General features: G+C 46.3%; 1 protein-coding gene across 1 annotated transcript in view; it reads right to left on the bottom strand.

Moving 5' to 3' along the window:
- Positions 1-12,486, bottom strand: part of LOC144593193 (cadherin-7-like) — a 74,517-nt gene extending 62,031 nt beyond the window's left edge. Inside the window, exon 1 of the mRNA XM_078398682.1 lies at positions 12,374-12,486. The gene's annotated coding sequence lies outside the window, so the exon portion shown is untranslated. The remainder of the gene's footprint in view (positions 1-12,373) is intronic.
- Between the last annotated feature and the right edge of the window lie 12,960 nt (positions 12,487-25,446).

The following is a 25,446-nucleotide window of genomic DNA, read 5'->3' as shown; positions in this document are numbered from 1 at the left end:
GCCTACTCCTGCACCTATTTTCTATGTTTCTATGTAAACTGAACTAAACTAAACTAAACTAAACTAAACAAAAACTTTATCCTCTCAGAGACTCCCACTCCCTGCAGTTTAACAAACCTCTTTGGTCTGAAGAAGGGTCCCGACCCAAAACATCGCCTCTCCATTCCGTCCACAGATGCTCCCTGGATCCATTGAGTTCCTCCATCACTCTGTGTTTTTGCTCGAGGTTCCAGCATCTGCAGTTCCTTGTGTCTCGAGCTTCTTTTGTCTTCTTCCCAACTCTGACCTGAATCATTAACTCTGTTTACCTTGCCGACTGAGTTTTTCCAGCATTTTCTGTTATTGTTTTAAACCTCCGCCTCCCCCGACTGAGATAGGGCAGGGAAGTGGGGCAAATATAAACGATGTCCTGAATCTGGTCAACAATGGACAGAGGATAAAATGCTGGAGTAACTCAGCGGGTCAGGCAGCGTCTCTGGAGAAAAGGAACAGGTGACCTTTCAGGTCGAGACCCTTCTTCAAACTGAGAGACGGGGGAAAGGGGTAAGAGAGATATAGATGGTGGTATAGAGAGAGAAAGAACAAATGAATGAAAGTTATGCAAAAAAGTAACAATGATCAAGGAAAGGTGGAGCCCACAATGATCCTTTATTGGCTGCGGGCTCGGTGATGATGGGTTATACAGACAGTGGAATTCAATAGGACAACAGTGCAACAACCATGGTGGGGGGGGGGGGGGGGGGGGGGCAGAGAAAGGGGGATGCAACGGTTACTTTAAGTTAGAGAAATCAATATTCATAATGCCAGATTGTAAATGGCCAAACGAAATACGAGGTGCTGTCCCTCCAATTTGCATCTGGCATCACTCCTGACAATGGAGGAGGCCCAGGACAGAAAGGTCAGGGTGGGAATGGGAAAGGGGAGTTCAAGTGTTTGGCAACCAGGAGATCACATAGGCCAAGGGAGACTGAGCGAAGGTGTTCAGCGAAACAATCGCCCAGTCTATGCTTGGTTTCGCCGATATATGAGTCCACACCTGGAACAACGGATAGAAAAGACGAGGTGGGAGGAGATGTAAGTAAACCTCTGCCGAACTTGAAACGACTGTCGAGGTCCCTGGACAGAGTCAAGGGACAGGTGTTGCATCTCCTGCGGTTGCAGGGGAAGGTACCTGGGGAGGGGGTGGTTTGGGTGGGAAGGGATGAGTCAACCAGGGAGTTGCGGAGGGAACGGTCTCTGCGGAAAGCGGAAAGTGGTGGAGATGGGAAATGGATGATGGATTGAGGAATTTGAGCAAGTGAATGAGGACGTAACTGTTGTGGTTGCGATCTCTTTAATCAACGATAGATAGCGAAGGCTGTATCTCTGTTTGACTTGATACACTTTAATAAAGCAGAGTGATTTGTTTGGAATTTGAATGACACGAATATTAAAGTTGGATACAGCTGGTTGAATACAATTAACAGACTCGGCATAAACGGCAAATGACAAAATGTGTAGGAAGGAACTTCAGATGCTGTTTTAAACCAAAGAAAGACACAAAAAGCTGGAGTAACTCAGCGGAAAGGTCTAGAGAGGATAGTAGGCCGATCTGGGGTGCCCAAGAGAACTCCCAAGAATTGTGTCCATCTTCGGCAAATTGTGTCTATTGTCATCAAATTGTGTCTATCTTCGGCAAATGACAAAAGCTTCAATCTACCCATCAGAATGGAAAGGAATAGGAGTTATTGATTTCAGTAAATGCAACTGGTTCGGTTAAACATATCAGAAGTTCATGGACTGGTGAAATCGCCATAATATGTGCTGAAATGTCACAGTCACCAGTAGTTTAGTTTAGTTTAGAGATACATCACGGACAGGCCCTTTGGCTCAACAGGCCTTTCGGCCCACCGTGTGCATGCTGATCAGTGATCCCTGTATACTAACACTACCCTGCACACTAGGGACAATTTACAGACATGTACTCTTTGGAGTGTGGGAAGAAACCAGAGTCCCTTGGGAAAACCCACGTGGTCATGGGGAGAACGTACAAACTCTGCACAGACAGCACCCAGAGTCACGATCGAACCCGGGTCTCTGGCGCTGTAAGGCAGCAACTCTACTGCGGTGCCACTGTGCCGCCCTAAGTAATGTAATGAGTTACCAGTAAGGTAACCTGTGAGGAGGGTATTAGGTACAAGGAGAGATGGGACAGAGTCATAGAGTTATAGACTCAAGCAGCGTGGAAACAGGCCTTTCAGCCCAACATGCCCATGCCGACCAGCATGCCACATCAACACTACTCCCACCTGCCTTCATTTAGCCCATATCCCTCTAAACCTGTTACATCCATGTGCCAGTCCAAATGTTTTATAAACCTTGTGATAGAAACGGTTGTTCCGGCAACTATGGATAGACTTGGATTTTGTGTTTTTGGTAAACCAGCATCTGCAGTTCCTGGTGGTTCCAAATAATTGCATGTTGTTAGATTGACTGGCCATGGTAATGCCCCTAATGTATTGGTGAGGGGTTGAATCTGAGGGGAGTTGATGAGAATGCAGGGTGAAGGTTGATTGGCTTCTGTAAATTGTAAGTGTGTAGGATAGAACTAGTACATGACTCTGTGGGCCGAAGGGCCTGTTTCCATGCTGTATCTCTAAACTAAACTAAACTAAACTAAACTAAACTAAACTAAACTAAACTAAACAACTACACTATCCATGTTCTCCAGAGATGCTGCCTGTCATGTTCATTGGTTCTAGGAGCAGAATTAGGCCATTCGGCCCATCAAGTCCATGCTATTCAATCATGGCCGATCTATCTTTCCCTCTCAACCCCATTCTCCTGCCTTCGCCGCATGACCCCTGACATCTTTACTAATCAAGAATCTGTCAATCTCTGTCAATCTAAAATATCTATTGACTTAGCCTCCAGAGCCGTCTGTGGTAATGAATTCCACAAATTCACCGCCATCTAACTAAAGAAATTCCTTCTCATCGCCTTTCTAAAGGTACGTCCTTTTATTCTGAGGCCACGGCCTCTGGTCCTAGACTCTCCCACTAGTGGAAAATCCGCTCCACATCCCCTCTATCCAGGCCTTTCACTGCCCACTGACTTACTCTAGCACTTTATGGCAGTCTGAAGAAGGGTCCTAACCTGAAACGTCACCAGCTAAACCAAACTAAACTAAACTAAACTAAACTAAACTAATAGGATAGCGTGCAAAACAAGGCTTTGCACTGTACATCATGGTACAATAATAAATCTAAATCTAAACTTAAACCTAGGGAATGGAATAAAAAAGAACTGCAGATGCTAGTTCATACCAAAGATAGGTACAAATAAATTGAGTAACTCAGCGGGTCAGGCAGCATCTCCAAAAAAAATGGATGGGTGACGTTTTGAGTTGGAACCCACTGCTACAATACAGGAATGGCAATGAATGACCAGTTACTTTATTGTCACATGTACTTGGTGCAGTGAGATTCTTTGTTTTGCCTACAGTACGCAAGGTATGCAAAGAGTCACCACATATAGGGCGCTGACAAAGTTACAAAAGTATTCAATATAGTCCCGAAGGTCCCTCTTTGTTCTCGGCTTGCATTCCCACACCCTTCCCAGCCACCCCCCCCCCCCCTCCCACTCCCTGCCCAACCCCCGTCAGGTTCCTCTTTGTTCTCTCAGTGAGGGGGGAAAGATTTAAAAGGAGCCAAAAGGAACCCATTTTTACACAAAGATTGGTGGGTGTATGGAATGAGCTGCCAGAGGAAGTAGTTGTGGCAGGTACTATCACAACATTTAAGAAACATTTAGACAAGTACATGGATAGGACAGGTTTGGCGGGATATGGGCCAAGCGCAGGCAGGTGGGACTAGTGTAGATGGGACATGTTGGTGGGCGTGGGCAAGCCGGGCTGAAGGGACTGTTTGCATGCTGTATGACTCTATGTCTGTAAGTCGGGATGTTGCGTACCTTTGGCCGGGTGCTGTTCCCATGTTCCCGACCGCCTTGTTGCTCTTGGTGGTGGGAATGCAGCTTGTGTGAGTAACGGCACTGTGCGGCAGCGTGATTTGTAGCTATTGCACGCTGCATTCCCAGTATTCTGGTGGCAAAGGGATTAAATGTTCGACGTGATGATAGGGGCGTCAATCAACATGCCTGCTTGGTCCCGGCTTCTGTCAAGGTCTTAGGTTTTATGGAGCGGTGCTCATCCAGGCAAAATGCGATGAAAGGCACCGTGAATTGGTTTGAATTTTGAGATTCTGATGTTCGTTGATCAACAACTCAACGTCAAGTGTGTGATTTTACAGGTTTCACAAAGCCACTTAGATAAAACGATAAATATATCCTTCAGACTTTAATAAGAAGTGAATCATATACAACTCAGATTAAATTCAACACTTAAATAAACGATAACGTTCTGACAAGATGTTTCCGCAGCAATGTGTCAACCACTTTCTGACTGAGTGGAGCTTTTAACTCCAAGTGAACATGTTACCCCTTCGAGATCCACTCCCGAGACCTGCCTGTGTGTGCCTAGGCTGCTGGTGTCGTACTGAAGGAGATTGCAGTCTGCTACCTGTGCCTCATAAGTTAGCCCACAATCCTGCTTCTCCCTTAAGTCATGCCCCCAGAGGGTATATGACACATTCTTGACTGATGTAGAGGACACAGGTTAAAGGATAGAGGACATAGGATGGGGGTAGGGTACTGACATGGATAAAAAATTGGTTGACAGACAGAAAGCAAAGAGTGGGGATAAATGGGTCCCTTTCGGAATGGCAGGCAGTGACCAGTGGGGTACCGCAAGGTTCGGTGGTGGGACCCCAGCTATTTACGATATACATTAATGACTTAGATGAAGGGATTAAAAGTACCATTAGCAAATTTGCAGATGATACTAAGCTGGGGGGTAGTGTGAATTGTGAGGAAGACGCAATAAGGCTGCAGGGTGACTTGGACAGGTTGTGTGAGTGGGCGGATACATGGCAGATGCAGTTTAATGTAGATAAGTGTGAGGTTATTCACTTTGGAAGTAAGAATAGAAAGGCAGATTATTATCTGAATGGTGTCAAGTTAGGAAGAGAGGATGTTCAACGAGATCTGGGTGTCCTAGTGCATCAGTCACTGAAAGGAAGCATGCAGGTACAGCAGGCAGTGAAGAAAGCCAATGGAATGTTGGCCTTCGTAACAAGAGGAGTTGAGTATAGGAGCAAAGAGGTCCTTCTACAGTTGTACCGGGCCCTGGTGAGACCGCACCTGGAGTACTGTGTGCAGTTTTGGTCTCCAAATTTGAGGAAGGATATTCTTGCTATTGAGGGCGTGCAGCGTAGGTTCACTAGGTTGATTCCCGGAATGGCGGGACTGTCATATGTTGAAAGGCTGGAGCAATTAGGCTTGTATACACTGGAATTTAGAAGGATGAGGGGGGATCTTATTGAAACATATAAGATAATTAGGGGATTGGACACATTAGAGGCAGGAAACATGTTCCCAATGTTGGGGGAGTCCAGAACAAGGGGCCACAGTTTAAGAATAAGGGGTAGGCCATTTAGAACGGAGATGAGGAAGAACTTTTTCAGTTAGAGAGTGGTGAAGGTGTGGAATTCTCTGCCTCAGAAGGCAGTGGAGGCCAGTTCGTTGGATGCTTTCAAGAGAGAGCTGGATAGAGCTCTTAAGGATAGCGGAGTGAGGGGGTATGGGGAGAAGGCAGGAACGGGGTACTGATTGAGAGTGATCAGCCATGATCGCATTGAATGGCGGTGCTGGCTCGAAGGGCTGAATGGCCTACTCCTGCACCTATTGTCTATTGTCTATTGTCTATTAAGGTTAGAGGGCATAGGTTAAAGGTGAAGAGGACATAGGATTAAGGTGAGGGGGGAAAAGATTTAATAGGAACCCGAGGGATAACATTTTCGCACAAAGGGTGGTGGGTGTATATGGAATGAGCTGCTGGAGGAGGTAGTTGAGGCAGGTACTATTGCAACATCTGTTAAACATTTAGCCAGGTACTTGGATAGGACAGGTTTAGAGGGATATGAGCCAAGTGCAGCAGGTGGGACATCTTGGTCAGTGTGGGCAAGTGGGCTGAAGGACCTGTTTCCACGCTATATGACTCTATAACTCTGGCTCGATGACTACGACTGGTTTGGTTTATTCTTGTCACGTGTACGGTGACAAGAATATCAAAGGTTTTTGTCAAAGGTACAGTGTAAAGTTTTTTTGTTGCGTGCTGTCTAGTCAGCGGAAAGACTACATGATTACAATCAACCGGTCCGGAGTGTACAGAGAGAGGATAAAGAGTGTAACATTCATACCCTGTGGCACAGCAGTGCAGCGGTAGAGTTGCTGCCTTACAGCACCAGAAACCCGGGTTTGATCCTGACAATGGGTGCTGTCTGTATGGAGGTTGTATGTTAGATTTAGATTTAGATTTAGAGATACAGCGCGGAAACAGGCCCTTCGGCCCACCGAGTCCGCGCCGCCCAGCGATCCCCGCACATTAACACTATCCTACACACACTAGGGACAATTTTTACATTTACCCTGTCAATTAACCTACAAACCTGTACGTCTTTGGAGTTCTCCCTGTGACCGCGTGGGTTTTCCCCAGGTGTTCCGGTTTCCTCCCATAATCCAAAGACGTTCAAGTTTGTAGGTTAATTGGCTTCTGTAAATTGTCCCTCGGGTATATGATAGAACTTGTATACAGGTGATCATTGGTTGGCGTGGATTTGTTGGACTGAATGGCCTGTTTCCATGCTCTATCTCTAAACTAAACTAAACTAAAGGTTATGGGGAGACTTGAGAGAATTTCTAAAAGTTTGAGCAGAATAGATCGGGTAGACTGTCAGGGTAGACTTTTACCCAGGATGGAAACATCAAATTCCAGAGGGCACAGCTTTAAGGTGGGAAGGGCAAAGGTAAAGGAGACGTGCGGGGCGAGTATTTTACACAGAGAGTGGTGGGTGCCTGGAACACACTGCTGGGGGTCATGGTTGAGGCAGATACGATAATGGCATTTAAGGGGCTTGGATACGCATGAAATGGAGGGATGTGGATTATGTGCAGGCAGATAAGAGTTGGTCTTGGTATCATGTTCAGCACAGATATTGTAGTTCCTGTCCTGTACAGATCTATGTTCTATCTTCTATGTACAATACGCAAACAAATCACAAAATGCCCGAGGGACTCAGCGGGTCAATCAACACCTGTGTAAAAAAGAGGGAATGACTGGGGTGAGACTTGTCCTTGATTATGCTGCTGGCCTTGCTGAGGCAGCGTGAAGTGTAGATGAAGTCAATGGAAGGGAGGTCGGTTTGTGTGACGATCTGGGCTGCGTCCATAATTCTCTGCAATCTCTTGTGGCCTTGGATGGAACTGTTCCCAAAGCATGCTCTGAATTCATCTTGTACATAAATGGTGTACGTACATGTTCTGCAGTTCCTGTTAATCGATAATAATGTACTGACACTTGTTCTCAGCTTCTGCTGTGCTTTAGTTATTATTGTTACCAGCGCGACCACACAGTGCTGGTATTGTTACAGTTCCTTTAGTTAAGTTCAGTTTAGTTTGGTTTAGTTTAGTTCGGTTTAGTTCAGTTTAGTTTAGAGATACAGCGTGGAAACAGACCCTTCAGCCCATCGAGTCCATACCGAGCAGTGATCACTAAATGGGCTAGCATTATCGTACACACTAGGGACCATTTACAATTTTACTGAAGCAAATCACCCTACAGATCGGTACGTCTTTGGAGTGTGGGAGGAAACCAGAGCTCCCAGAGAAAGCCCACGCGGTCACAGAGAGAATGTACAAACTCTATACAGACAGCACCCATAGTCAGGATCGAACCCAGGTCTCTAGCACTGTGAGGCAGTAACTACTGCTGCACCACTGTGCTGCCCACTATTCCACACTCCCCTCCCAAACACTGTTCCTCTCCCAAACTTCTCACTGCAAGACAGCAGAGTCAGAACTGGAGCATGGAAACACAGAGAATTCCCAACACGGAAAGAGTTCAATCATCTATTTGTTGACGTGCAGGTCAAACACAAAAAAGAACTACCCAAATCTGCCCTAGCTCCCAGCGCCAGGTCTGTACCCATGCAGATTATGCATCTTGGAAACATAGAAACATAGAAAATAGGTGCAGGAGGAGGCCATTTGGCCCTTCGAGCCAGCACCGCCATTCATTGTGATCATGGCTGATCATCCACAATCAGTAACCTGTGCCTGCCTTCTCCCCATATCCCTTGATTCCACTAGCTTCAAGTATAAGTCAGCCGTGATCGAATGGAGGAGCAGACTCGATGGGCCGAATGTAGCCCTGACCATCACGCAAACCAACTGCCATTTCATTGACCTCCATCTACACCATGCTGCCTTGGCAAGACCATCAGCCTAATCAAAGACCAGTCTCACCCCCGGTCACTCACTCTTCTCCCCTTTCCCAGCAGGCAAGAGGTACAGAAGTGTGAAATCGCACACCTCCAGATTCAGGGACAGTTTCTTTCCATCTGTCATCATGCAACCAAACCAATCCAATCACCAATTAAAGAACGGTCCTGACCTCCCATCTACATCACCGGAGACCCACGGACTATCTTTAATCAGACTTTACTGGCCTTTATCTTGCATTAAACGTTATCCCCTTTATCCTGCGTCTGTATGTTGTGGAAGGTTTGACTGTAATCATGTATAGTCTTTTCGCCGACTGGATAGCACGCAACACAAAAGCTTTTCACTGTACCTCTGTATACGTGATAACAATAAACGAAACTAAATTAAACTAGACTAAATTAAACAATGGTTTAAATGTGCTGAAGGTATCGTCCACTGGAGTGAGATGCCGACCCTAACCACGCTCTCTGGAGATCATGCACTTCCCTCATCTCCCTTCGGAACCTTGATCTAGTCACTTGAAATCATTGATCCTGGCTTGACAAGGGAGTCAATTCTTGCTATTGAGGGCGTGCAGCGTAGGTTTACTAGGTTAATTCCCGGAATGGCGGGACTGTCGTATGTTGAAAGACTGGAGCGACTAGGTTTGTATACACTGGAATTTAGAAGGATGAGAGGGGATCTTATCGAAACATATAAAATTATTAAGGGGTTGGACACGTTAGAGGCAGGAAACATGTTCCCAATGTTGGGGGAGTCCAGAACCGGGGGCCACAGTTTAAGAATAAGGGGTAGGCCATTTAGAACAGAGATGAGGAAAAACTTTTTTAGTCAGAGAGTTGTGAATCTGTGGAATTCTCTGCCTCAGAAGGCAGTGGAGGCACGTTCGTTGGATGCTTTCAAGAGAGAGCTGGATAGAGCTCTTAAGGATAGCGGAGTGAGGGGGTATGGGGAGAAGGCAGGAACGGGGTACTGATTGAGAATGATCAGCCATGATCACATTGAATTGCGGTGCTGGCTCGAAGGGCTGAATGGCCTTCTCCTGCACCTATTTTCTATTGTCTATTGTCTATTGAAATTGGTCCTTTCTATTCACTTCTCGTCCAGGCCTCTCGAAACAAATAAACTAAACTAAACTAAGGTATTTATATCACAAAATGCTGGAGTAACTCATCCAGTCAGGCAGCATCTCAGGAGAGAAGGAATGGCTGACGTTTTGGGTCGAGACCCTTCTTCAGACTGAAGGAGGGTCTCGACCCGAAACGTCACCCATTCCTTCTCTCCTGAGATGCTGACTGACCTGCTGAGTTACTCCAGCGTTTTGCGATATAAATACCTTCGATTTGTACCAGCATCTGCAGTTATTTTCTTACACAACTGAACTAAACTGACTCTTTATGCTGCGGCATTACTCAACCAGGAGATCTATCTCTCTTCTGTACGTTGACGCATCGCCGCCCATGATCCGGTTGACAAGAGTGGTGTTGCGGATGAATGCTTGGTTGGCATCAGCGTGGTGCTTAACCACATGGACATAACTGTGAAAAGAGTAGAGAGAACTGGGCTCCAAGCATGCAGCCTAGATCTGAAGCTGTGGTGATGGTGAGTGAGAAGATGTTGTTACCAATCTGCACTGGTTGTAGTCTGCTGATCTTTATGTGGTTTATCTTGCACTAAACATGGTTCCCTTTATCATGTAACTGTCCACTGTGGATGGCTCGATTGTGACTGTGCATTGTCTTTCCGGCCCCATAGCAGAAGCGTCCACGTCGCGGGGCTGGAAACTGGAAGTGTCCTGAGCTAATTCTGCTGCCACCATCGTCTACTGTACAAGTGAGGCTCCCACTGATTGTCGCTGGAAGCTGCCGTCCTTTTCAGGACGGACGATGACAGCGATGTAACATTTGAATGATGGACATGAAAGAAGAAGGTTGTCTTTCCGCTGACTGATTAGCAAGCATCAAAAGCTTTTCAGTGTACCTCGGTACAAGCGACAATAAACTAGACTCAAACGAAAAACTAAAACTAAAACTGATGAGGGCTGCAAATTGGAGGAACAGCATCTCATATTTCGCTTGGGCAGTTCACACCCCAACGGTATGAACATTGACTTCTCCAACTTCAGATAGTTCCTCTGTCCCTCTCTTTCCCCTCCCCCTTCCCAGTTCTCCCACTTTCTTCCTGTCTCCTACTACATCCTACCTTTGTCCCGCCCCCTCCCCTGACATCAGTCTGAAGAAGGGTCTCGACCCGAAACGCCACCCATACCTTCTCTCCTGAGATGCTGCCTGACCCGCTGAGTTACTCCAGCATTTTGTGTCTATCTTTCGGTTTGTAGGGATGTGGACTAAGTGCTGGTAAGTGGAAAAGCTTGATTTGGCAATTTGGTTGGCATGGAAAAGTTGGGCCGAAGGTCCTATTTCCACGCTGGAAACAGCATGCTTCCAGGGATGCTGCCTGTCCCACTGAGTTACTTCAGCACTTAGTGCCCATCCTCAATGCACCTGAGTTGGTGCACCTGGATAGGTAGTGTGTGGGATTTCTGAGAAGCCTATTTTCAGTTAGATTAATAAAACTGCACCAAGTCCCTGCTCTTGAGCACAACAAGGGAGACCTTTTACTTAATAGTTTTTTTTAATTCTAATGCCTGATTTTGCCAATGTTTTTACATTGTGTATTTATTTTAGATTTTAGAGGTACAGTGTGGTAAACAGGCCCTTCAGCCCACCGAGTCCGTGCCGACCAGCAGTCACCCCGTACACTAGCAATATCCTACACACATTAGGGACAATTTCAGACACACTTCGGACGTTTTGGGTCGGGACCCTTCTTCAGACTCGATTTTTCAGTCTAGTTTTGTTTTGACAATAGACAATAGGTGCAGGAGGAGGCCATTCGGCCCTTCGAGCCAGCACCGCCATTCAATGTGATCATGGCTGATCATTCTCAATCAGTACCCTGTTCCTGCCTTCTCCCCATACCCCCTGACTCCGCTATCCTTAAGAGCTCTATCTCGCTCTCTCTTGAATGCATTCAGAGAATTGGCCTCCACTGCCTTCTGAGGCAGAGAATTCCACAGATTCACAACTCTCTGACTGAAAAAGTTTTTCCTCATCTCAGTTCTAAATGGCCTACCCCTTATTCTTAAACTGTGGCCCCTTGTTCTGGATCTTAATCTGTGGCCCCTTGTTCTGGAGATACAATGCCCTTCGGCCCATCGAGTCCGCGCCGACCATTGCCACACCAGCACTATCCTGCACACTCGAGACAGTTTACAATTTTTACAGAAACCAATTAACCTACAAATCTGCACGTCTTTGGAGTGTGGGAGAAAAACAGAGCACCCGGAAAAACCCCACGCGGTTACGGGGAGAACATACAAACAGACCGTACAGACCATCAGGATGCCACCCGGGTCTCTGGCGCCTCATGGCAGCAACTCTACCGCTGCTCCACTGTGTGTTCTGCTCAAACTTTTTAGGCGATCAATCCAAAGCAATTTCAGGAAACATTTTGACATAATTTCCTCATTGCATTCGGAGAAGAATTGTACCTCTGACTCATTTTCCCACATTAGTTAATAGCACATCAGGTGTTCATTTTATGTGTTGTTAAATGTACATTTAATGGACGAGCTGAGATTTCAGTACTGTTGCCACACGCCACATGTTGGCAATGAAGATACTAATCAAATACAAATCAAATCTCTGCAATATATCTGCCAAAATAGAAACTACTACTTTGTCCAAGTTATATTAACATTTATGAGTTGCGATTCCTGCATAATTCTCGGAAAAGCAGTCAAATATTTCAACTTAAATGATCTATTGCCCATGTGTGTTTGGAAAGCTTAATTTTGTGCCTCTTTGAAAGTTAACTGGTCTCAATACACAAACAATACACAGCACGTTAATAAGATCGCAACAATTCCACGCTGTGAATAGTGTGAGTGAAAGCAGCAAGTGTTTAAAAATAAGTCTGAAGAGTAGTTTACCTTCAATAGGAAGTGCAGCACTCTGTCCCTGTCCGAACGTGAAACTCGTACATGCAGAATTGGTTTGAACTTTCTCTGTTCTGCGCGTGTATTTTTTTTTTGTTGTACAGAACTTTCTGCTTTCCAAAGTCACTCAACTGAAAAGTCCCAGTTCTCCCAAAAAAAAACGTCCGGACTGAACACCTATCTCAAAATTATTCCTGGTAAGTTTATTTTTTTTCCTTCTGATCAGCAGCTCTTGAGCCCTGTGAGAAGTACTTGGCAGTCAATGAAGAACTTTTGTCTTGCATGAGTCAGCCACTGTGGATTGTAATGCAGGCAACCCAAGCCAAGTCCAGTGCAAATGGGACTCACTGAGAAAAACCTACAGCTCTTCGGGAGAGAGAAAAAAAAAAAGCAAGCTGGTCCTGCAAGGAGGCAATTCATCTTTGTGTCGAAGCATTTGCAAGTGCCAGGAATGTGCCTTTCATTTGCTGATTAGTCAGGGAGGCAAGCAACCGCTATAGAGACCGGGAGTATAGCCTTCAAAAGCAAACGGCAGCAAACCTTGCCTCTCCTCCTCCTCCAACACTCACGCCATTATTTCCCTCCGTCACATAATCGTCAATCCCTCTTAATAGCCCCATGAAATTCCTGACCATGAACTGGCATGTTTTCATCCAGCCTCTATTTACACGGGTCACTTTAGACACAGCACACTAGTTCCAGTATTTAAATTCATGGCCACACTCGGAATGTAAACGCACGTGGTTTGCAGATATGTCCGTCTGGTTGAGGGCAGCAGCAACTATGAATTCTGCGATTGAACGGGATCGGAGAAATGCTTGTGTTCTTTCCTGCATTATTTTTAAGGCTGGGATTTGCTAGTCTAATGGTTTTTGCTCTCATCAGTGGAATGACAGTGGTGCAGCGCAGTGGTGCAGCGATGGCACCAGAGACCCGGGTTCGATCCTGACGTTGGGCGCTGCTTGTATGGAATTTGTACGTCACCTTCATGGGTTTTCTCCGGGAGCTCCGGTTTCCTCCCACACTCCAAAGACGCGCATTTTTGTAATTGGCTTTATGGAAATTGTAAATTGTCCCTAGTGTGTAGGATAGTGTTAGTAAAAAGGGTGGAATCAAAAGTGAGGTAACACAGACCCAGTGTGATCGATGGTCGGCGTGAGCTCGGTGGGCCGAAGGGCCTGCTTCTATGCAGCATCTTTCATTCAGTTATTGAACCTGCTCCCTTCAGTCTTGACCAATGTAATCCAGACTACAACATTAGAAAGCAATTCAATCCCTCTTTATCTTCCTTCTGGTACTTTATCTATCACAAGACAGTGTCCCATGCACTCCAACCCTCCTGGCCCTGAAAATGGTTTCTGCTGGTGCAGACATGCTGGACTGAATGGCCTCTTTCCGTACTATAACAGGTGAGGTGGCGTTTGGGGTGTCATGTTCAGTTTTGTTTACCACAGTATAGGAAAGTTGCCATTGTCGGAAAGGGTGCAGAGAAGATTTGCCATGACTCGCGGGCCCAAGCTATTGGGTGAAGTTGGGCGGGTCTGGTAATCATCTCTGGAGTCTTGGACTTTGGACCAGTGTAAATAAGGGTTCCTACCCGAAATATCACCTGTCCATGTTCTCCAGAGATGCTGTCTGACCCGCTGAGTTACTCCAGCACTTTGTGTCTTCTTTTGTAAACCAGCATCTGCAGTTCCTTGTTTCTACAAGTAATTTACTGGACCAGAGTTTCTTAAGTTCATAAGTTCTAGGGGCAGAATTAAGTCATTTGGCCCATCGTCGAATCCGCCATTCAATCTTTCCCTCAACACCATTCTCCTACCGTCTCCCTTAATCCCCGACACTCGTACAAATCAAGAATCTACCAGTCTCTGCCTTAAAAATATCCAATGACGGCCTCCACAGCCTTCTGCAGTGATGATTTCCACATATTCTCCACCCTCTGACTAAAGGAATTCCTCCTCATCTCCTTTTATTCTGAGGTTATAATAATAATAATAATAATACATTTTATTTATATAGCGCTTTTCATAAACTCGAAGACGCTTTACAGAGATTTTGAGAACATAGGGAAATAAATAAATAGATAAATAAGTAAATAAATAAATGAACAGAGAAAGGAGACAGAAGGTGAGGTGACCTTCAGTGGTTGAAGGCAGTACTGAACAGGTGAGACTTCAGCGACGTTTTGAATGTGGTGAGTGTGGGGGAGTCTCTAACGGTTTGGGGTAGTGAGTTCCATAGGGTGGGAGCAGCGATGGAGAAAGCCCTGTCCCCCCAGGATCTGAGTTTAGTCCGGATGTGGGGGGATAGGAGATTGGCAGCGGCAGAGCGGAGGGTGCAGGTGGGAGTGTGCCTGTGGAGGAGGTCGGTCAGGTAGGATGGGGCCAGGTTATGGAGGGCTTTGTAGGTTATGAGGAGGATTTTGTACTGGATTCTCTGGGGGATGGGGAGCCAGTGGAGTTTATAAAGGACGGAGGTGATATGGTCACGGATCGAGGTGTGTGTGAGTAGACGGGCAGCGGAGTTTTGAATGTATTGAAGTTTATTGATGATTTTTGAGGGTGCGCCATAGAGGAGGCTGTTGCAGTAGTCCAGACGGGAGGTGATGAAGGCGTGGATGAGGGTTTCTGCAGCTGTGGAGGAGAGGGATGGACGGAGACGGGCAATGTTTTTGAGGTGGAAGAAGGCTGTCTTTGTGATGTGTTTGATGTGTTTGTCGAAGGAGAGGGTTTGATCAAGGATGATTCCAAGATTCCGGATGTGAGGTGAGGTGGATACTGGGAGACCATCAATGTTGAGGATGAAGTTTTGGGTGGATTTGGTGAGCATTTTTGGACCAATGATGATGATTTCAGATTTGTTGCCTCTGGTCTGAGACTCTCCCACTAGTGGAAACATCCTCACCACATCCACTCTGTCCTGGCCTTTCACTATTCGGTAAGTTGCAATGCGGTTCCCCCTCATCCTTCTAAACTCCAGCGAGTACAGGCCCAAACTCCAGATCCAAAATGATGACCATTGAAGTTCAGAGGCAGTCAGAAGCATGGCAAGTCCATCTCTATGGTTCTCCGTACACCATCCCGACTTGGAAATGTAGCCCTGGTCCTTCTCACTGTCTCACATTTCATCAGTAGATTTTCTTACGACATGGTTTTGTTCAGGTTTATTATTGTTATGTGTAGAGTGAAAAGTTTTGTTTTGTATGCTGTCCAATGAGATCAGATAATACTATACATAAATGCAATCAATCAGACTCAAGAACAGTAGATAGAGTAAACGGGAAGATACAGAGTGCAGAATATAACTCCCAGCATTGTAGAGCACCAGTTCCATTGACAAAGTCCTAGTCCGTTATGGGGTAGAGGTGAATCGGACATTGCCCTAGCTTATGGAAGGACCGTTCAGAAGCCTGATACAGAGGGGAAGTTTAATCTGACTTAATGTTATACCCTTTACCCTGTATCTGTACACTGCGGACAGCGTGATTGTAATCATGTATAGTCTTTTCACTGACTGGATACCACGCAACAAAAAGCTTTTAACTGTACCTCGGCCTAAATGCCTCTTAAACATTGCTAACGCATCTGATTTTACCACCTCAGCATCTCTCCTGGCAGTGCAATTCTCGCACCCACCACTCACTCAGCATGTTTAAAAATTGCCTTATAAATCTCCTTTAAATTTCCCCTCTCTCACCGTAACACTCTGATCTCTAGTTTCCTCCCTGGGGTAAAGACTGAACCAGGGTGTCTAACTACTCCTAATTCTATCTCCATTCCAAGGTGGACAGGACTGAAGAAGGGTCCTGACCTGAAACGTCACCTAATCATTCCCTCCAAAGATGCTGCCTGCCCATTGAGTTACTCCAGCACATTTTTCTTAATATCATAGCATCTGCAGTACCTTGTACACCCATGATGTAGTTGCATGGGCCTCAATTACATTCGGAGATCCCTGTTGAAGCTTTTTAGGTTAGAGCTTAGAGATGCAGCCTGGAAAAAGTCCCTTTGGCCCACCTAGTCCAGGGTGACCATCGATCGCCCGTTTACTGTAGTCTGAAGAAGGGTCCCAACCCAAACATCACCCATCCTTTTTCTACAAAGATACTGCCTGACCCACTGAGTTACTCCAGAACTTTGTGTCTATCCACTGTTATACCACTTTCCCATCAACTCCTTACACACTCGGGGCGATTTGCAGAGGCCAATTAACTTACAGACCTGTATGTCTTTGCACTGTATCTCTAAATCTAAATCTAAATCTAAATCTAAAAAGGAATTGGTGACGTTTTGAGTGGGAACCCTTCTTCAGATTGGAAAATAGGACCAGCTCTGGAGCTGGAACCCTGTGTGAGTTTGTGTTTTCCGTGAGTGGGTAAGGGGAAATATATCTCATAATCATAATAATCATAATCATAATCATACTTTATTAGCCAGGTTTGTTGTGTAACATACGAGGAATGTCAGATGCCATATGGTCGTGCCAATAAAAAGCAACAGGACACACAAAATACATTTTAACATGAACATCCACCACAGTGACTCCTCCACATTCCTCACTGTGATGGAAGACGAAACAAAGTTCAATCTCTGCCCTTTTTTGTTCTCCCGCGATCGGGGGCCTCGGGCCTTCCGTTGACGGGACGATCTTACTCCAGCGGTCGGGCCCTCCGCATCGGGGCGATCAAGCTCCTGCATCGGGGGGGGGGGGGGGAATCTCAGCTCCCCTCGCACGGAGCGATCTGACCCGGATCGGGGCTTGTCGAACCTTCTGCGTCTTTGGAGCTCAGCTGATAATTCATTTTGAAGGAGCTCCCTTCCTTGCTGTTAAAGTAATCAAACTGTGTAACAATGCACGCCAATAAACAGCAGCAAGCCATCCAAGTTGCTCTTCAGCTGCCCCCGGCTGTGACTTCCATTACTTTTTATGTTATCTTTTCACCAGGCAAGGCTGAGGGAAGTCAAGGAGACTTTTGGGGTCCCATGAGAATTTTCTCTGGTTAAGTAACAAAACAAACCTTCACAAAATTGAGAGGTTATCACTGGGAAATGAAATACATATTTTTTTAAACAAAAGAGTTGCTGTCTTACCGCGCCAGAGGCTCGGGTTCGATCCTGCTCACGGGCGCTATTCACAAAATGCTGGAGTAACTCGGCAGGTCAGGCAGCATCTCAGGAGAGAAGGAATGGGTGACGTTTCGGGTCGAGACCCTTCTTCAGACTTGCTCCACTGCTCACGGGCGCTCTCTGTACAGCGTTTGTACATTCTCCACCTGGGTGTTCCCCGGTTTCCTCCCACACTCCAAAGACGTACCTCTAGTTTCTGTCACAGTCTGTCCTGTTCACTCACCTGCCAGCCATGCCCACTACGTTAAGCCAACTCCCCTCACCTGTTCACTAACCTGCTCCAGATCACCAATCAAGCCAGCATATAAACCCTTCCTGCACACACACTCTTTGCCAGATTGTTCTTAGCCCTCATGCAAGACTCTCCAGCATTCATATCATATCATATCATATATCTACAGCCGGAAACAGGCCTTTTCGGCCCTCCAAGTCCGTGCCGCCCAGTGATCCCCGTACATTAACACTATCCTACACCCACTAGGGACAATTTTTACATTTACCCAGCCAATTAACCTACATACCTGGACGTCTTTGGAGTGTGGGAGGAAACCGAAGATCTCGGAGAAAACCCACGCAGGTCACGGGGAGAACGTACAAACTCCTTACAGTGCAGCACCCGTAGTCAGGATCGAACCTGTGTCTCCGGCGCTGCATTCGCTGTAAAGCAGCAACTCTACCGCTGCGCTACCGTGCCATTCTCTCGGACTGATTTCCCGTTGCCGACCTTGCCTGCTTCCGATCTTCATGCCTCGTCGTCTGTCCCCGACCACGAGCAGGTAGAAATAAAGCTCATTCTAAACTACTTCCTTGGTTCCGTGTGCTGCATTTGGGTCTACCTGCGGTCTGTTACAGTTTCCCTCTCCCCTGACTCTCAGTCGAAAGAAGGGTCTTGACCCGAAACGTCATTTATACCTTTTCTCCCGAGATACTGCCTGGCCCAACATTTTGTGTCTATCTTCGGATTGTAGGTTACTTGGCTTTTGGTACAATTGTAAATTGCCCCTAATGTGTTGTAGGATAGTGGTGGTGTACAGGGTGATCATTGGACTCGGTGGGCCAAGGGCCTGTTTTCCTCGCTGTATTTCTAACAAAAAATCTGTGAGAATCATCAATGCTAACTTTAGAGTTTACTTTAGACTTTAGACAGACTTAGGCCCACCGAGTCCGTGCCGACCAGCGATCATCCCGTACACTAACACTATCCTACACACTAGGGACAATTTGCGATTTTTCAGAAGCCAATTTACCCACCAACCTGTACGTCCTTGGAATGTGGGAGGAAACTGGAGCCTCCTGTGTAAACCCATGTGGTCACAGTGAGAACATGCAAACTCCGAACACATAGCATCCATAGTCAGGATTGAACCCGAGTCTCTAGCGCTGCACGGCAGCAACTCTACCTCTACCACTCTACCACTGTGCCACCCCAACTGTATTACAAAATTATATTACAAAACCATTTTACCTGTATCACAAAATTATTCAGGGACCAAAGGACCATTCCACTTACCTGTCTCAAAAAGATGTTAAGCTGGAACATAACATAACATAACATAACATAACAACACTTTATTGTCACTCGGCTTTTTACACCGAACGAAATTTCAGCAGTCACACAAAACACAGCAAAAAAGAAAAGAACACAGGACACCCGACCCCAACACAAACGTCCATCACAGTGACTCCAAACACCCCCTCACTGTGATGGAGGCAACAAAACTTCCCCTCTCTTCCCCCCGCACCCACGGACAGGCAGCTCGACCCCTACCGAGGCAACCGACACGCACAGCCCCCGCAAGGGGATGGAAGGCCCCGCGGCCGAGCCGCCCTGGGCACCGAAACGTCCCGCGGCCGCACCGGGCGATGTTAAGTCCAGCGGCCGAGCCGCACCGGGCACCGAAACGTCCCGCGGCCGAGCCGCACCGGGCGATGTTAAGTCCAGCGGCCGAGCCGCACCGGGCACTGAAACGTCCCGCGGCCGAGCCGCGCTGGCGATGTTAAGTCCAGCGGCCAAGCCGTGCCGGGCACTGAAACGTCCCGCGGCTGAGCCGCGCTAGCGATGTTAAGTCCCGCAGCCGAGCCGCGCCGGCGATGGAAGGCTCCGCGGGCGAGCTGCGCCCCGGGGAAGAGACCTAATAAAAGAAAGGTTTCCCCCGCCCCACCCCACCCCCACACCCCACACCCACACCCCACCCCCCCACCACACATACACAGCCAAGAACAGAAACAAAAACCATCCCAACACCGACACAAACAAAAAAAAAGAAAAAAAGACAAACATACTGCCAGAGAGCCGCAGCCGTTAGGCGCAGCCAACTCCAGATTTACGAGGATTTTGTCAGGAACCTAATGGCCTGAGCTGGAGGGAGAAGTTGGGCAGGCCAAGGCTTTATTTCTTGGAGCTCAGTAGGATGAGGGGTGATCTTATAGAGGTGTACAAAATCATGAGCGGAATAAATAAAGTAGAAGTGCATTATTTTATCCAGAGAAGAGAATCAAAAACCAGAGGACATAGGTTTAAGGTGAGAGCGGAAAGATTTAATAGGAACCTGAGGGGCAACATTTTCATGCAGAGTGTGGTGGATATATGGAATGAGCCATCAGAGGAGGTAGTTGAGACAGGTACTATCATAATGGTTAAGAAACATTTAGACAGGGCAGGGCAGGTTTATAGGGATAGGGCAGGTTTATAGGGATATGGGCCAAACGCAGGCAGGTGGTACTAGTGTACATTGTGGCCGATGTGGGCAAGTTGGGCCGAAGGGCCTGTTTCCACGCTGAATGAATCTATGTCACCCTCATCCAAGCATCTGAACACTTGTTATGCCTCTTGTTCAAGTGAAAGATCAGTGATCTGAATTTTGTTTATCTTTCTGCCAACGCAGGCAGGTGGGACTATAGATGGGGCACGTTGGTCAGCGTGGGCAAGTTGGGCCGAAGGGCCTGTTTCCATGCTGTATGACACTATGAGCCTGGGGAGTTCTAAAGATGGTTTTGTCTCGGTATCTCACGCTGTTAGGCATTGGAGGATAAGTAGCAAGTTAAACTAATAATGGGACTTTAGAAAATGCACATTACGCAAAGCAGCATTTCTTCCAGTGGTTTGGTTAACCACGGGAACCTTCACAAACACTACGTTCTAGCTTGTACATTCGTGCAATGTGCCCAGAAAAGACAGCTGGTCACAAGGCATGATTAATAATGGAGCATACACCCAATGTTACATAAACTTCATAAACCTCTTTAAGGTCATCCCTCAGCCTCCTGCACGCCAGTGAGAACAATCACAGCCTATCTAATCTCTCATAATTAAATGGATTGAGTTGTAAAGAGGGGCTGGATGGTTGGGACCTTATTCCCTGGAACACGGGCAAGATTCCAGGAAAGATTCTGGTCAATCTCATGTACACTCTTTCAAGCGCTGCCACGTCTTTCTTATAATGTGGTGCCAGAATTGTACACAATATTTCAAGTGTGGCCTAACTAATGACTTGTACAGCTGCAACTGGACACAAAGTAACTCAGCAGGTCAAGGAAACATATCTGGAGAACAGATAGATAACGTTTCGGGTTGGGACCCTTCTTCAGCGTTGTATAGCTGCAATGTGACATTGCAACTCTTATACTCAACACCCCTGTCTATGAAGGTAAGCGAGTTAAATGCCTTTTTTTCACTACCCTGTTCATACATCTCATCATTTTGTGTGTCAAAATGTAAGTGTGTTTTTTAATCATACAGTATGTCTTGAAATGGAACAATTAAATTCTTATAAATTATATACATATATATATGTATATATATAAAACAAGAAATAATTGTAACCATTATTACTCAATTCCCATATCTCTGAAGGTAAGTAGTAACAGCAACAGTAAGTAATGGGGGAGTCCCGAACCAGGGGCCACGGTTTGAGAATAAGGGGTGGGCCATTTAGAACGGAGACGATGAAAAACTTTTTCAGTCAGACAGTTGTAAATCTGTGGAATTCTCTGCCTCAGAAGGCAGTGGAGGCCAGTTCTCTGAATGCATTCAAGAAAGAGCTGGATAGAGCTCTTAAGGATAGCGGAGTCGGGGGGTATGGGGAGAAGGCAGGAACGGGATACCGATTGAGAATGATCAGCCATGATCACATTGAATGGTGGTGCTGGCTCAAAGGGCCGAATGGCCTACTCCTGCACCTACTGTCTATTGTCTATTGTAATAGTAATAGTAACAAATGCAGTAAACAGCACAGAACTTTGGAGCAAGTACGTACACTTTGGAGTGAAATGGAATTGTTCCCTTAATTTTCGATTGTTTACAAGTATAAACAGTCAAATTATGTAGTTGAATATATATATATATATATATATATATATATATATAAACAGTCGAATATATATATAGTCGTTATATATATATAGTCAAATATATATATAGTCAAATATATATATATTACAATGTTGAAAGATATTTGGACAGGTACATAGATAGAAATTGCTTCGAGTGATATCCCTCGAAGCAATTTCTATCCATATACTTGTCCAAATATCTTTCAATATTGTAATGTAACTTGCTTCTACAGCTTCATCTTGCAGCTCATCAAAAATATCCACCACCTTCCACGTGAATAAAAATTGCTCCTCGTTCCATTGAAATCTTTCCCCACTCTGATTGATGAAGGCCAATGTGTCAAAATCCTTTTTGACCACCCTATCTACCTGTGACTCCACCTTTAAGGAACTATGTACTTGCACTTCGAGATCCCTCTGCTCTACAACACTCCCTTCAACATCAACCGATCACTCCTGTCCCCCCTCTCTTTACCAATCCACAGCCCTGCAACTTATTTTCTCTCACACACGCCAAGAGTCAACTCTACACTGGTGCTGTTTGCCATTTGCCCAGGCCAGGCATAATTTACAGTGGTCAATGCAATGTAACAAAAAACCAGAACAAACTGCAAGAACCCCTTACAGTCACAGGGAGAACGTGCAAGCTTCATTCATTCAGACTACGCTCACAGTCAGGATCGAACTAGTGCTTTGTTCATCTGTCCTAACAAAACCCACATATAACGCTGTCAAATTTTGTTTAATAGCATCCCATGGAACACCTTTCAACAATAATATGTATGTTGGTGTTGTCAGAACTAAGCAGGGAGGCCAGCATTTCCCGACTTTGCCAATAGAACTTCAGCTTATTAATTGAAGAACATGTTGGCCCAAATAGATAAATCACTAGGTGTATCAAATTTAATTAGATGTTACAGCAACAACAGTTAGCAAAGAAAGAACATAGGATGGAGAATAATTTCATTGAAATCTGCCTTCACACGGTGTTGTGGGCATTACTCCCTTATAATCTATACCTTGGAGATGATGATAACTTGTTACTGACTCTGACAGCTTGGGATCAACCCAGCAGAGACTGTGATTTAGTCAAATTGAAGGTTTGAACCCAACTCAGCAGGAGTTATATAGGAAGGAACTACAGATGCTGGTTTAAACCGAAGATAGACACAAGAAGCTGGAGTAACTTAGTGGGACAGGAAGCATCTCTGGAGAGAAGGAATAGGTGACGTTTCGGGTCGAGACCTTTCTTCAGACTGAGGGTCAGGGGATATTTTGGGTTGAGACCCGAAACATCACCTATTCCTTTTCTCCAGAGATGCTGCCTGACCCGTTGAGTTACTCCAGCATTTTGTGTCTTATTTGTGTCCGTAAATAAGCACAGGAACAGGCCTTTCAGCCCATCTGGCCCATGCTGATTAAGATGCCCCATCTAAGCTAGTCCCACATGCCCGCGTTTGTCCCATATCCATCTAAAACTTTCCTATCCAAATGCACCAATCCAAATGTCTTTTAAATGTTGATTTACGTGCCTGCCTCAACTACCTCCTCTGGCACCTCGTTCCATACACCCACTATCCTCTGTGTGATAAAGTTGCCTGCCCCCAGGTTCATATTAAATCTTTCCCCCCTCACCTTAAACCGACATCCCCTGGTTCAGGCAGGTGGGACTAGCATAGATGGGGCATGTTGGTTGGTGTGGGCAAATTGGTTCCAAGGGCCTGTTTCCACACGACGATACAATATGGTGCGATAGAACTTTAATCATCACCGGAAGGAAATTGGTCTGCCAACAGTCACAACACACAACAAGGTACATGAAAACTTGAAATTAAAATTAAATTAAAAGTGAAAGAAAAGTAAAAGACAGGTGACTGTTGGCTGGCTGCCGTGTGCAACTTGTTCAGTCAGAAGGTTGTAAATCTGTGGAATTCTCTGCCTCAGAAGGCAGTGGAGGCCAATTCTCTGAATGCATTCAAGAGAGAGCTAGATAGAGCTCTTAAGGATAGCGGAGACAGGGGGTATGGGGAGAAGGCAGGAACGGGGTACTGATTGAGAATGATCAGCCGTGATCACATTGAATGGTGGTGCTGGCTCGAAGGGCTGAATGGCCTACTCCTGCACCTATTGACTGTTGTCTATTGTCTATTGCACAGTGCCTTCACCGGAACAAATGAGCAAACAACAAACAAACACAGACTTATCCACTGGGCAGAGGCTCTAAAACCAGAGTGTCCCCCCGTTCCCCACACCGGGCCCCCCTTTGTTCTCCCACCGTCCCTCACATCGGTCCCCCCACGCCGGGACCTCCATTGTCTTCCCTTCCCCCTCCTGCTCATCGACCACTGATCGCAGGTCAATTGCGAAGCCTCACTGCCACCGAGGCTCCCGTTGCCATCGCGGCCCCACCACCGCCGAGGCTCACGCTGCTGCCCCCTAGGCTCCCATAGCCGCCGCTGCTGGGGCTCCTTCGGCCCAGACAGGCATCGCCTCGCCGGCTTCCCCGCGGTCTGTGGGGTGAGTCGGGCCTACCGGGGCGCGTTCCGGTCGGCGGCGCCGTTGTTCGGCGGGTGGATCGGGCCTGCGAGGCTAGCTGGGACACTGTCTGACTCTATGATTCTATGAGCTTGTGTGTATTGGAATGTGCCCGTTGATAAATGTTGGTAATCTATTGCTGCATGGAATTGCAGATTGCGTTGTTCCTGGAGAAAAATTAATAACCTATTTTCAATTGCTCTTGTGTGACTGGAGATTGCAGACTCCCTAGCATTATTCTCACTCGCCCTGCTCATCAGCATCACACTTTGAGTGTGAACGGGAGCTTTAAGGGCCTGTCCCACTTTGGCGATTTTTTAGGCGACTGCCGGCGACTGTCAAAGTCGTAGCAGATCGCCGAAAAAAATAACCGTACGACAATGTCCACGACAACGACCACGACAATCCCCGCGACAAGCTAAGACAACCGGTGACTCAGTCTTCGTTACCCAGGACGTCCACTACGACAGGGACCACGGCAAGCTAAGACAACCAACGGAAACCTGCACTTATGTGGAGGTGTCACAAGCACAACTCGCACGTGAACAAACCGACAGCAAGGTCCGTCCAGTGAAATTTCTAGGTATATTTTGCATTTGTTTGAAGTGCCCGTTTAAAAAAAAAAAAGATTTTTGCATGCAATTACCCATCTTTCATAGGGATATGTTGTTTTTGAATAAAGTTGATTTTGTTGATTCCTTTAAAAAATAGCTGTCGGAATTTATTGAATTTCTCAGTACTTTCTCATGACATCTCATTCACAGATTCTCGCCGCATTCATTTTGACCATTAATGCTGCGCCGTGAGAACTCTTTTCATTCATTCATTCATTTAGATCAATGAGGCAAGGACATCCACAGGCAATTCATGACGTTTATTAAAAGCCAAAGCTCACACATAGACAGACACTACTAAAAAGATATACTGTGTTTTACTGCTGTGTTGTTTGTAGGGGAAATGCACACCTGACCACGAGGACAGCAAGGTCCGGCCAGCCCTTTTCACACGTCAATGCCGCCTCCGAGCATGACACCTGTGGTCTAAACCCGTCCACTGAAAAGCAGCTGCAAC

The sequence above is a fragment of the Rhinoraja longicauda genome, chromosome 4 (genome assembly GCF_053455715.1).
Source record: "Rhinoraja longicauda isolate Sanriku21f chromosome 4, sRhiLon1.1, whole genome shotgun sequence".
NCBI lineage: Eukaryota > Metazoa > Chordata > Chondrichthyes > Rajiformes > Arhynchobatidae > Rhinoraja > Rhinoraja longicauda.
The sequence above is the reverse complement of the archived record's forward strand: the minus strand, read 5'-3'. Positions and strand labels throughout refer to the sequence as shown.